General features: G+C 41.0%; 1 protein-coding gene across 1 annotated transcript in view; it reads left to right on the top strand.

Moving 5' to 3' along the window:
• Nucleotides 1-13,772, top strand: part of LOC308303161 (myosin-binding protein C, fast-type-like) — a gene marked incomplete at both ends in the record, with an annotated part of 112,870 nt that overhangs the window by 50,176 nt on the left and 48,922 nt on the right. The gene's annotated exons all lie outside the window — the stretch shown is intronic.

Here is a 13,772-nt window from a genome sequence, read left to right as displayed (position 1 = left end):
TGTCCTTTTAGTTGCAGAAGCTTGTATTCATTCACGGTGGTAGCCGTGTAACATCACGTGTGGTATTGAGTGTGCGTTTCTTCATCACCATTAGTTTACAATTAAAATACACTATCATTTTAGTTGCAGAAGTGTGTATTCGTTCACAGTGTTAGTCGTGTGACGTGTGGAATTGAGTGTGCTTTTTTTCTTCTGCATTTAGTTTACAATTAAAATACACAATCATTTTAGTTGCAGAAGTTGCAGAAGAGAAAGCCAAGGCCGGTAAGCGCAGAAGTCTGTTTTGGTGTCACTTGGTCAGATATTGAGTGTGCCCTTTCTTTTACTTCTCCATTAAATACACTATAAATTTAGTTGCAGAAATGGTATGTACAGTATTCATGTGTACCGGTGTGACGTGTGGTATTAAATAAGTGTGTGTTTGTTCTTTTCCATTCGTCGTTTGCAATTCAAATCCACTATACATTTTGTTGCAGAAGTTGCAGAAGTGAAAGCCGAGCCGGGTAAGGGCACATGCTCTGTTTTGGCGTGACTTTAGTTTAGGTCATATTCAGGGATACTTGGTGTGGTATTGATTGTGCGTATTTTTCATTAGTTTACAATTAAGAACACTATATAATTGTAGTTGCAGAAGCTTGTATTCATTCACGGTGGTAGCCGTGTAAGTTGTAACATCACGCGTGGTGTTGAGTGTGCGTTTCTTCATCACCATTAGTTTACAATTAAAATACACTATCATTTTAGTTGCAGAAGTGTGTATTCGTTCACAGGGTTAGTCGTGTGGCGTGTGGTATTGAGTGTGCTTTTTTTCTTCTGCATTTAGTTTACAATTAAAGTACACAATCGTTTTAGTTGCAGAAGTTGCAGAAGAGAAAGCCAAGGCGGGTAAGCGCATGATGTCTGTTTTGGTGTCAATTGGTCAGATATTGAGTGTGCCTTTTCTTTTACTTCTCCATTAAATACACTATAAATGTAGTTGCAGAAATGGTATGTACAGTATTCATGTGTACCGGTGTGACGTGTGGTATTAAATAAGTGTGTGTTTGTTCTTTTCCATTCGTTGTTTGCAATTCAAATCCACTATACATTTTGTTGCAGAAGTTGCAGAAGTGAAAGCCGAGCCGGGTAAGGGCACGTGCTCTGTTTTGGCGTGACTTTAGGTCATATTCAGGGATACTTGGTGTGGTATTGATTGTGCGTATTTTTCATTAGTTGTTTACAATTAAAGGACAACTTTGTTTTTTTACAAAAAGGGTTCATATTTTAGATTGTAGTTAGAGAAAAGAAAAAGTGAGTGTTAAAATGTTTTCATTTGCTTCGTTCTATTGTTTTATTGTGTTTACCGTGCTAAAATGTGGGGCATGCGTACACATGGGGCATGCATACAAGTGGCTAAATATGTCTTTTTAGACACAATAAGCCAGCAGTTTCTTTATTGCTATTTACAGTAACACTACTAGCCCCCATAAGTCACATCCAACCATGAAAGGTTGGTTGCGTTGTATCTTGGAAATTGGCTTATTCTGTGTAAAATGACATATTTTGCCACTTGTATGCATGCCCCAAACCACTGAAATAAGAATCTCTAAAACAGGGGTCTTCAACGTTTTCAGGCCGGGGACCCCCAAACTGATGGGGAGATGGAGCAGGGACCCCCTACCACCTCGTAGGGTGGGGGGGTCGGGGCTATGACATATTTTTTTTATTTTAAACATGTACAAGTTACAGCGAGCAGGGTGGGCTGTACCACTACCATTTCTAAACATACTACTTATTAACTGAGAACCAATGTCAATAATATCAACAATCTGTCAATTGCATAGTAATCATGCATTCAAGCTATTCAAAATGGATAGAATCATGATTTATTTTTTAACATAAATGTAAAAAAAAAAAAAAACATTTTTTGATTTTTTTTTTTTTTTTTAAGCTATAATTTCGCGGACCCCCTGCAGTACCTCCGCGGACCCCCTAGGGGTCGCGGACCCCCTGTTGAAGACCCCTGCTCTAAAACAATAGAAAGAAGTAAATGAAATCATTTTAACACTCATCTTATATAATGCTTTAATTACAATCTAAAATATGAACCCTTGTTGTAAAAAACTAAAGTTGTCCTTTAAGAACACTATATAATTGTAGTTGCAGAAGCTTGTATTCATTCACGGTGGTAGCCGTGTAACATCACGTGTGGTGTTGAGTGTGCGTTTCTTCATCACCATTAGTTTACAATTAAAATACACTTATCATTTTAGTTGCAGAAGTGTGTATTCGTTCACAGGGTTAGTCGTGTGACGTGTGGTATTGGGTGTGTGTTTGTTCTTTTCCATTAGTTGTTTGCAATTCAAATCCACTATACATTTTGTTGCAGAAGTGCCTGACTTGGTCTCATTCAGTGTATCGATTCACACAGTGTTTCCCGTTTGGTATTTAGAGTTTGTGTTTAGTTTAACCTGATGTTGAAGGAGTCTGGATAGTATAAACGTTATACTATCCTATAAAGGCATTGTTAGACTGAACAGAGGAAATATTTAATATGAATCCAGGTGGGCAAAATATTACATTATTCACCCCTAGCTATCAACTTGAAACTGACAAAAGACTATTTGGCCAATGGTAAAGTGAGGTTAAGTGTGTGTTTTATTTTTGGCCAGTTTAAAGTTTACTTTACTTGTTTTAGCTGACGAAGCCCCTACGGAAGAGGGCAAGAATTATATTGTGTTACATTGGGAGTTATCTCATAATCTATGATGAAAATAACTTAAGTAAACACATTCTTCGTATGGCACTTATTATGTGCTTGTCTGCATATATTATGTGTGTCGACGAATTTCAGTACATGGACTTGTGTTTCTTTCACTTTTGTCGTCGACTGCTGATGGATAGACAATGAATGTATTTCTTTGGCATGTATGATTTTAGACTGTAAAGAGATATGGTGTGTTCATGTGATATTGTCATAATACCCTGTATGTTCCTGACATCTGTATGGAAATCTGTTTTGTTGGTTTAGTTAGTTATCCTGCCACGGTTGCCGCTGGATGCAATTTCCAAAACTGAAATGACATTTTTGCTATTGTTTACCATTATGTTTTTTTATGCTGTGCTGAAAGGCATGTGATGTGTTGTGGGAAGTGCACTTTGTATTTGGGTTTATCTGCAGAGGTCTTTGTCTGTGTGTTATACTGTAATGATGAAAGTTGGTGTCACGTTTATCCTTCTCCATTCACCCAGTTAATAACTATATTTATTTGCTCAGCTGAAGGCACAGGAGAAACAGATGGTAAGGGCCCACTTAGTGTGAGGAAACAAATGCTGTACTGCATTCGTCTGCTACATCATTTACAACTGAAACGGCTCTAACGTTGGCGTCTCAAAGCTAATTGTCACTCGTTTTCTTTAGCTGATGGAACTGCAGAAGAAGGTAAGCTAGAGCTGTATGCCTACTGGACTGATTTAATCTACCTTTGTACTAAATGTATTCACAGAGTGACGTGTATACATGGTTCGAGAATGTGTGAAACTGATATCCGTGCATGTACGTTTTAAACATTTCAATTCAGAACATGTTTAAAGTTTGTCAGTATATGGGTTTGTTCAGTGCACTGTAGGCTTGGGCTGTATCAAGGTATGATGGTATACCAGGGTATTTAGAAGGTATGATATAGTATGCCATCATAAATACGCAAATAGGCATGCACGTCTTTCTATTAAACATATTGTGGTAGACCCTTACAGGTATGTAACTAGAGTTATAGGTGTCAGGACAGGAATTTCAGGGAGGCCATGAATGCCATGGCCATCGTTGCCCCGCAGTTTGGCCTTGGGCCCCTCCAAAAAACTGCATGCCGAGAGGCCACAGTGGCCTTAATGCCCCAGCCCAGCTGACTACTTTCTCCTCTGTCTCTGTCTTGTCAATATGTAGACACCAGTGTCTTTCTTGTCATGTAGACACCAGTGTCTTGTTGAGCCCCCATCTTTAAACCAATCCGGTATCTTTGATTTGTGCAGGGCTGAGCATCAGATTGTAAATACCCATTTATTTATTTCACAGCAGATATTCTACATGTTACATTTAACCCTTAAATTCAATTAATTATTTCAATGGACTAAAATCTTGTTTTATTTGATGGCCTTCCTGCCCTGGCATTTGGCCTTTGTGCCTCCAAAAATTGACCTAAATATTCTCATAAAATGGTGAAATTCCAGGCCCGATAGTGGTCCTTGAAATTAAAAAGGTTTGACACCGTCCTAATAGCTAATCTAGTAAATAAGACCAGATGAATCATGTAAATATTGTCACAACAGCATCTTCAGATGACTTCAAAGTTAGTTTATTAGCCACGTTTTATTATTCAGCTGCCAGGCTGTCACCTCCCAACCACACGTCGTCTCAGTTCGGCTCACAGACAGGGGCGTCACAAGGGCTAGGAAAGTGGGACTGAGTTACTAGGGCCCAAGGTGTTGGAGGGGCCTTAATTATTTTATACTTTAGCTATTGAAAAATAGCAGATATACAAGCTCACAGCGCGGCACCGAGTGCCGCGCTGCGAGCTTGTAGATCTGCTATTTTTGAAAAGTCGTGAAAATGTGTGCAAATCTTTGAATATATGTATTTTTTAAGCAAACATTTGTAACTCAAATTTTTCCTTCTGGGGGGGTCCCTGGAACTAAATATTTTGAGATGGGGGCCCGTGGCCAAATACATACCATTTTGGGGGTCCTGCAGATGAAAAGGTTTGAGCTCCACTGACATCGAAACATAGGTTTTTCAAAAAAACCTTAGAAGGATTTGAAATATTCAAAGATTGTCATGATTTTTCAAAAATAGCAGATCTACAAGCTCACAGCGCGGCACTCGGTGCCGCGCTGTGAGCTTGTATATCTGCTATTTTTCAATAGTTAAAGCACAGGGGCCCCACAGTGAATCCTTGTACCCAGGGCCCAGAATTTGGTGCGACACCCCTGCTCACAGATGTGTTTGTTTGCCACCATGGCAACACGACTGTCATGTGTAATGTGGCTGCTCCTCCAGCAAGATATGCTGAATCTGTGGAAGAAAGGGGTTTAGTTCCTCTCTCTTCACTCAGCAAGACTTATACACAGCACTGTAGGCTAGATAGTGTTGTCATGAGGAGTGCCGCACCAAATTCTGGGCCCTGGCTACAAGGATTCACTGCCTGCCCCCCATGAATGTTCTTCATAGGGCTAGGGGGTTTAACCCATTTAGACTGGGAACGCATTATTATGCATCATTGTGTGCTTTAACTATTGAAAACTGGCAGATATACAAGCTCACAGCGTGGCACCGAGTGCCGTGCTGCGAGCTTGTAGAGCTGCTGTTTTTGAAAAATCGTGATTTTCTTTTGAAAAACCTATGTTTCTATGTCAGTGGTGCTCAAACCTTTTCATCTGAAGGACCCCCAAAATGATATGTATTTGGCCACGGACCCCCATCTCAAAATATTTAGTTCCAGTGACCTCCCAGAATCAAAATTTGAGTTACAAATGTTCGCTTAAGAAATACATATATTCAAAGTTTTCAAAAATAGCAGATCTACAAGCTCGCAGCGCGGCACTCGGTGCCGCGCTGTGAGCTTGTATATCTGCTATTTTTCAATAGCTCAAGTATAAAATAATTAAGGCCCCTCCTAGTAACTCAGTCCCACATTTCCAGTGGGGTCTAGCCGTCTATAAAAGGGTCCGTCTGTGTGTCCAGTGATAATGATCACTGCCAACGACACTGCCAGTAGTCTCTCCCATAAAAAGACAAAAAGAGAGTGTGCAGGCTTTACGTCAGCAAACACAAATATTGTTATGAAACAGATATTTCATGATTTAACACTTGGGCGCCTTAATATGCTGTGTTTTTTTTTTTATGAAACTAATGGACATATATTTAATATATGTTTGAACCAAACGTTTAATCAATGCATTTTTGTCCTGAAACTTGACTTCACTGTTGTACTTCCAAGTCTACAACGATAATACAGTGTGTTTAATTCTGTTACCAGTGTGTTGTTGTTTTTATTGATTTATTTAATTGCTTTAATGTGCTAGTTTTTGCACGGCACTAGGCCTACAAAATGACAAAAATGAAGACAATGGCGGTTGACCTAATGAGTGCAACAGATGGTTGCCCTTTTTTCGTTTGACGTCGCATGATTTAGTTCTATAACGTAGTTTGTCCTTTGTGTGCTCAATGTGTGGCATGCTTGCGGCAGTGTTTGTTATCAAGCTTCACTGTTACTGTGCATACTTCATATATACATGTCTGTCCTGTGCAAAGTCATACCGTATTGTCTGTCAAGCTGCTTTTTCCAGTTCATTTGCTTCCTTGCTTGTCCGCAGAATATTCAGATGGAGAGTATGGTAAGAGTACAAAGCAAAATGTCCCCCCCCCCCAATGAGAGCATGGCCTGCGTTGTCCGTTAACGTCTTACTCCATGTTTAAATGTGGTTTTCTGAGTTGGACAGGATGCCAAATAATATGACTAGAATGTCGCAGACCTGGGGCAATGTCTTATCTGCAGTGCTTCAATGTTTGACTGAACCTTTGTGTTGACCAAGATTCAAGTTCCATAAAGCAGGCTTCACTAAAATATAGTATATATTTTTTTATAACAGGGGAATATGCCTGCAAATCTCCTGAACTGAAAACTTCCAATAATGTGGGTACATGCCCAGTATACAGGTAAAAAAGTAATCATATAATATTCCCATATACGTCCAATAATCTCTCTTTTCACCCAGTGGTGGTTCCCAAACTGGGGGGGGGGGGCAGATAGAAAGATTGACAAAGTACACATAGTATTGTATGCAATGCAAGATAAATATTCACATTAGGCCTACAGTACATGACATTGGTACTGTGACTCAATGTCAGAGTATCGCTCATTGTCAGCCAGTTGCCAAATTGGTACTTCGAGGCCAGTGGTTCTCAAAGTGGATTCCAGGGACTTTGTGGGTTCCTTTAAAGGGGTCTAAATTGACTCATACAAGTCTGTAACTCTGACAGTGTACAAAAAAAAACATTAATACACTGTCAGAGTAAAGGGGAATAGCTTGAGATATGAACGTTTGAGAAACGCTGCGCTAGGCTACAGTACGAGATTTGTGACGGCGACAAATTCTGCCCACCAACGGGGCTTCCTTGGGTGAACGCAGGAATTTGTTTTTCCATAAAGCAGAGCGCTGCACAACTTTGCAATGCGAGCTCCTGACACTCTCTTACCCTTTTTGTTCCCGTCCCTCGGGTGTAGCTATACGTAGAACAAAGAGGCTCTTCTCGCCTTGAACCAGAGCCGTGGTTCATGTGTAGCATGCCTAAAGGAAGGAACAGCTGCTGCCTGCCGCCACTGTAGCAGGCCCGAGTTACCTATGATATCATGACTCGTTTAAAATGCAGGGTACAGGCATACATACACACACACACATAAATTATATGCATGTCATCGCCGTCCGGTGGAAACCCGGTATGTCCAACGGCTGCAATGTAGTTATTATTAGTCTCAAGCCCTTGGTAATACAAAAAACCCACTGACACACTTACCTGCCGCCACCACCACCACCACCACCACCCCGCAAAAAACTACAGAAAATAGCAGATCTACAAGCTTGACGAAGTACTGTACAGCAGGGCATTAATGTACAAAAAGAAAAACGCAAAAAAGGTTGAAGTCTGGAGATGCGAGGTTTCTGCCCGACAGCAATGCGTTTGACTACACGTACTGTAAGTCAAGGTCGCGTTGTTTGCGCGACCCAACCTCGTATAGGGTGACGACACGGCCAACAACCGTCTACAGTAAATCATTTTGAGCGGTTATGTTTTCATCAAAATGTCATCAGTGCCCAAGACACTTTTTTTTTTAAATGTCCTTGACACACAAATCTTTTTGGAGGTGTGCTGAGAAAAGCTGGCTGTTGCCAAATTCACAAAAAGCATGAGATTACGGTAATAACAGCTGAAAACAAACGCATGCAGCAGTGGCGTCAGTTCGGCAAAAGCTAAGGTACGGCAACATGACTGGTGTCTTGTACGCGCGACACCAGTCATGTTGCCGTACCTTAGCAACAGGCACGATGAAAAGTGCATTTTGTTATTTCCCCCTGAAGCAGCTGCCATAGCCTGCCATACCCAATTGACGCCTCTGGCATGCAGTTTGTCATTTTATATTGTAAATAAAGGGATATTATGTTGTTCCTTCCAAAATTAGTAATGACTAGACCAAACAATTCCTCATACCCTAGCCTAGGGGCCCTTGACTCTATAAAATACCCTGAGGATTGTTTAAGATATTCTTTTAATAACACAGTGAAATATCGCTGCTAGAACTGGGCAGGCACCTTCTATCTCCATGTAATCTTTTTGCGACCGTCAGGGCGCACTTACTACCAAAACCTCCACCGGCTGTCCGTCTGTCCGTCTGTCCGTCCGTCACACGTCACACTTTTGCCCTGCTCATATCTCCGCAACCGTTGCCCCGATCCATGCCAAATTTGGCACACATACTCCTTGCCTGCCAAACCACAACCTCCACCCATCAATTCTCACATGGCCCTCTTCTAGCGCCACCATGAGGCCGATTCTTGAAAAACACATTTTTGGACACTGCTCCTACAACTTTTGCCCTAAAATCACGCAAATCGGTACACAGTATGTCTACACTCATCTCATCAACATGGATCTGTCCCATTTAGCGCCACCTTCAGGCGATTTTTTTTAACACATTTTTGGACACTGCTCCTACAAATTTTGCCCTATAATCACGCAAATCGCTACACAGCATGTCTACACTGATGTCATCAACATGGATCTGTCCCATATAGCGCCACCATCAGGCCGATTTTTTCAAACACATTTTTGGACACTGCTCCTACAGATTTTGCCCTAAAATCACGCAAATCGGTACACAGAATGGCTACACTCATCTCATCAACATGCATCTGTCCCATATAGCGCCACCATCAGGCCGATTTTTACAAATACATTTTTGGACACTTCTACACATTTTGACCTAAAATCACGCTGCGACCTGACGGTCGCTTATCTCCCGATTAGGGAGTCTTACTGGTTATATTTTACTTAGTTTTTTGCTCATGATACGCGATGTGACGCATTGTGTTCAGTTTTGAAATTGCCCAAAATCACTGTATGGGGTACAGTCTCCTAATTGACCCTTTGTCAGCCTTCTGGTTGGTCCCTGACTGACCAACCAGCAGGCTCTATCTGCCTTGTCCCGCCCTGGTTCCGCCTTTTTGTATTGAATTTGCTAAAACATAATTTTTGGAGAAATAAAAACATTTAAAAACATGCAGAGTCACTATACAGCCACTGAGCAGCTCCGTTTTAATGAAACCAAGTTTAAAATTAGAATTGAACACACAGAATAACAATACGAAGCAACCGAATTAAAATGGTAGTGCATGGAGTGTCCCACCGAGTGTCCCACCAAGACACAGCAACCAATGGGTGTGAAGAGGGGTGGGACAACGGGCGGGACTTGACAAAGGGTGAATTGGTTCCCCCTTGGACCAAACAAACGTCAGTCCAGCAGAAGAAACATTGCAAATCATTTGTCCCATGTCTGATGATGGAAAATACAGTAATCAAAAGATGTTCTCTTTTTTTTAACAGTTGTGTTCTTACTTCTACCATGAGTAAAAACCGTTTTGAAAGTATTTTCATGTGTGGTATAATAATTAAATAATATATTGTAAAGGTCTGAGCTCTTGACTAAAGGCTTATACACCAAGGTGTGTGGGCCAATGTACAAGAGGCCTGAATAATAGGCCAACGTAATCAGAAATAGTAGGGGTAAAGTGGATACTTTGGATCTCAGATGGTTGGTTCGTTCTTGCGAACTGGCCGCGAACCGGCTTGCGTTTCCACCAGATTGAACCAGATTGACCCAGAGGAACCAAGGATTTTGTGGTTCTCGTTCAGAACCAACTTTTACGCTTCGGAACCAACTCTAGTTCTCGGTGGAAAAGCTCACCTCTGGTTCATCCCATAGGTGGGAGAAAGAACCAGAACCGGTTCTTTGCCGGTCGAAAAGCGCCCTTAGAACCACATTTATTTCAGTTCGGTTCGGGGAGTCAAAAAATCTCGGCAGCACCAAACAGCCGAAATGAATGACGGTACCCGCCCCCGAAACTCTGAATGACGTATTGTAGTTTGAACAGAGCCGAACCGAAATAAATTCGTCTATAAAAGTGGAGTTACTTGTACTCACTTTCCCTCCCCACTTCTCTGATTACGTTGATATAATAATTAATTGTTTTTTGTATTATTATTATTATTATTTTCCTTTGTTTTATCTTGTGGCAATATATATAACAATTAATTGCTATCCTTCCATATGTTGAACTGGGGTTGTATTCTTCTCAGCTGATACGACTTGTGTTGAGGAGTATGGTAAGAGATAGCTGGCGACACAGTGTGGGGGTATGATTATGTATATATTGCATGGCGATTATGTCATGAAATGCATTTTATTGTATGTTGATGACAATTGAAATAGTGTCATAATTCTTGTTTGGATTGGTCTGATGTTTTCTTTTTCTTTTCTCGTGGATGTTATAGGCTATAGCACACTGTTTATGTGAATTGCAGAGGCCTTTTGTGTGTGTGTGTGTTTGTATGTGTTGAATGCTTCTGAATGATTGAATGTGTTTGTCAAGTCCCAGTACACCGTTTTTTTTTTTCTATGAGTGACTTGTAAATGAGGTCTTGCAGTATTGTATTCTGTGTGGTGTTTATTGCAGCATTATGTGCAAATATGGATAGATGTGTAAGTTGGATGTCTTGACTTGTGTCCAACTGTGTGCATTTCTATGCAGTGGGCGGCAAGACCGTGCATAGAGATGACCGTTGCATTAGTATGCATACTGTACAGTACAGTACATAACTGAAAGACCATCAGGCCAAGATTCTCAATCTTGGTTTATTTGGGAAGGATACTGTACTTTGCGATGCAAATATAATCACGCAAATCGCTACACAGCATGTCTACACTGATGTCATCAACATGGATCTGTCCCATATAGCGCCACCATCAGGCTGATTTTTTCAAACACATTTTTGGACACTGCTCCAACAGATTTTGCCCTAAAATCACGCAAATCGGTACACAGAATGGCTACACTCATCTCATCAACATGCATCTGTCCCATATAGCGCCACCATCAGGCCGATTTTTACAAATACATTTTTGGACACTTCTCCTACACATTTTGGCCTAAAATCCCGCTGCGACCTGACGGTCGCTTATCTCCCGATTAGGGAGTCTTACTGGTTATATTTTACTTAGTTTTTTGCTCATGATACACGATGTGACGCATTGTGTTCAGTTTTGAAATTGCCGAAAATCACTGTATGGGGTACAGTCTCCTAATTGACCCTTTGTCAGCCTTCTGGTTGGTCCCTGACTGACCAACCAGCAGGCTCTATCTGCCTTGTCCCGCCCATTATGTTCTGAATATCCTTGGAACCTTTGCTTGTTTATGGCGACAGCACACTACTTTCCTATCCACTTGTCTTTGTTGATGCATGATTGCATTCCACCGTTTATTTTTGTGCCTTGAGCCAAGGACATGGAGAAGTTTGCTGTTGGCATAAAGTTGTCTCATAGAGGGATAAGTGCGTTAAAGGTCTCTGGGTCACAGTAGGGATGGGATGATATGAAAGTTTCACGTCACGATTATTGTGACCAAAGAAATTGTGATTTACGATATCGCGTATAATGAAAATATCCCCAACATCCATTATCTTTGGGGCGGAATGTTTGCCATAAAATAGCAAATCTCTAACTCTACCAAATCTCTAACGATCTACAAGCTCACAACGTGTCGGGGTCGCAACACGTTGTGAGCTTGTTGTAGATCGGTAGAGATTTGGTAGAGTGTGAAAAAAAGTCTAGTACGTTATTTACAGATCTGTTTGAATAATTATAGAAGTTTTAAATGGTACCGGATACGCAGCTCAGCATATAAAAGGTGAATTGATCCCAGTGCATGACGGAGGATCATTTCACGATTACTTCTCCACAATGCGATTATTGAGTGTTTTTTTTAATCACGATAAACAATAATGATTATCGTCCCATCTCTAAATGAAAATAAATTCTCACAATTGTATGTGATGAACGACCTACCCCACAGTATATACAGGTATGTAGATTTGTGGTGGTTAAATCTTAATAGTCACACATGAGGAAAAGTGATAGCTACGATATTAAGATTGTTTGGTTTTTGAGTGTTTTCTGTCTTCTGATTCATGTATTTGACTTTGCTGTATGTGAATGACTCTGCCTGTCGATTGTTGTGTTCTGCGTTGTTGTCTCGGCTACATTGAAAATTCAATTGTAATTCCGAGCATAAATAAAGGTTATGATGATGATGATCGTAGGCCCTAGTTTGGGACCAACTCACTGCTGTGAGGCCAGCGGGCAGCACACGTGCAAATTAACAATTTCCTCGGGTGCAGTGGCGATTTCTCCTCGACTGCAAGTATTTTAATGAGTCACAAAGTGCCAATGCTGGGGGAGAAGTGTGTCATTTCAGTGTGGTTGACGTCCACAATGTATGGCACCCAGCCACCTACCCGGACAAAACGTAACGAGGCGTGCATTCTATTCTTGTCCAAAATCAAAACCACATCATAGTAGTCTACAGTCTGTGTTATGCCACCATGTTGTGGCATTTCAGAATATCCCCGGGCGCTATTGGGACCCTAGTAGCACTCATAGCTGGACATTATTCAAGCGTTTCTTACTCTTCTCATCGGCCAAATGCACTTGTAATTTCCTCCCAAGCTAATTTGACATGGTCTGCACCTGGCAGTCTGTTTGAGGTAACGCAGGTTTGTCGCTGACGACTCTGAACATTTCGTCGTTGTCGGGTGGAAACCTTGTATGTCCAAAACCGTTCGTTTTTATCATTTAAAAAAATTAACTAAACTAGTGAAAACAGCCGATCTACAAGCACACAACGCCTCGCACCACTACTTTTGTTTGACAGCCTCGCAAAAAAACGTACAAATTTGAAACTTGGAGATACAAGGTTTCTGACAGTGAGGATTTACTCTTGGGTATAGGGGTGGTTAGAGAGAACGACCGGTCAGAACCAAAATCTGGAAAAACTGTGCTGCCATCGGAATTGATAGTCAATTCATTCCAGTGTGTTTAACGAACACAGGTCTTACACGCATATGAATTATACCCAGTTTAGCAAGTTGCTATTTAAAATTTCTTTCTGAGAAAAAAATGGCATCCCCAATCGATTCATTAGTGTACGTGTACGGCCTACTTTTATTCTGTCCCTGTTTGTTCACACAGTACGCACATTACACACATAGCCAACACAGTATTAGGTGGTGTTGGCTACTGTGTGTGTCGAAAACGGTGGAGTTTTTACTAGCAAAGCTGTCACATTTTCAGCTTATTGTGTAATTATTCTGGGACTGTAGAAAGAAAGATTCTAAAGATTCTAAAGAAAGATTCTAAAGAAAGATGCTATGTTAGCTGGTAGATGGCCTACTACTACTACTACTACATCCCATTACATTGGAGGGACAGGTGCATTTTAAAAGGCGAGCTGATGGTCTAAATCCCATAACCCAGATTAGCCAGTGTTCTCATAAGCCGGAGAAGGATGATCGCATTGTTAACTGACTAGCACTCTTTTTCTCAGCAAATTCGAGTAGAATGTAAATAGCTATCAGCATCAATAAGCCGCATCAGTAAAATCCTAATGATTTGAAATGAAATTAAAAT

This window comes from Nannobrachium achirus, assembly GCF_963921795.1.
Source record: "Nannobrachium achirus genome assembly, chromosome: 18".
Lineage (NCBI taxonomy): Eukaryota > Metazoa > Chordata > Actinopteri > Myctophiformes > Myctophidae > Nannobrachium > Nannobrachium achirus.
The sequence above is the reverse complement of the archived record's forward strand: the minus strand, read 5'-3'. Positions and strand labels throughout refer to the sequence as shown.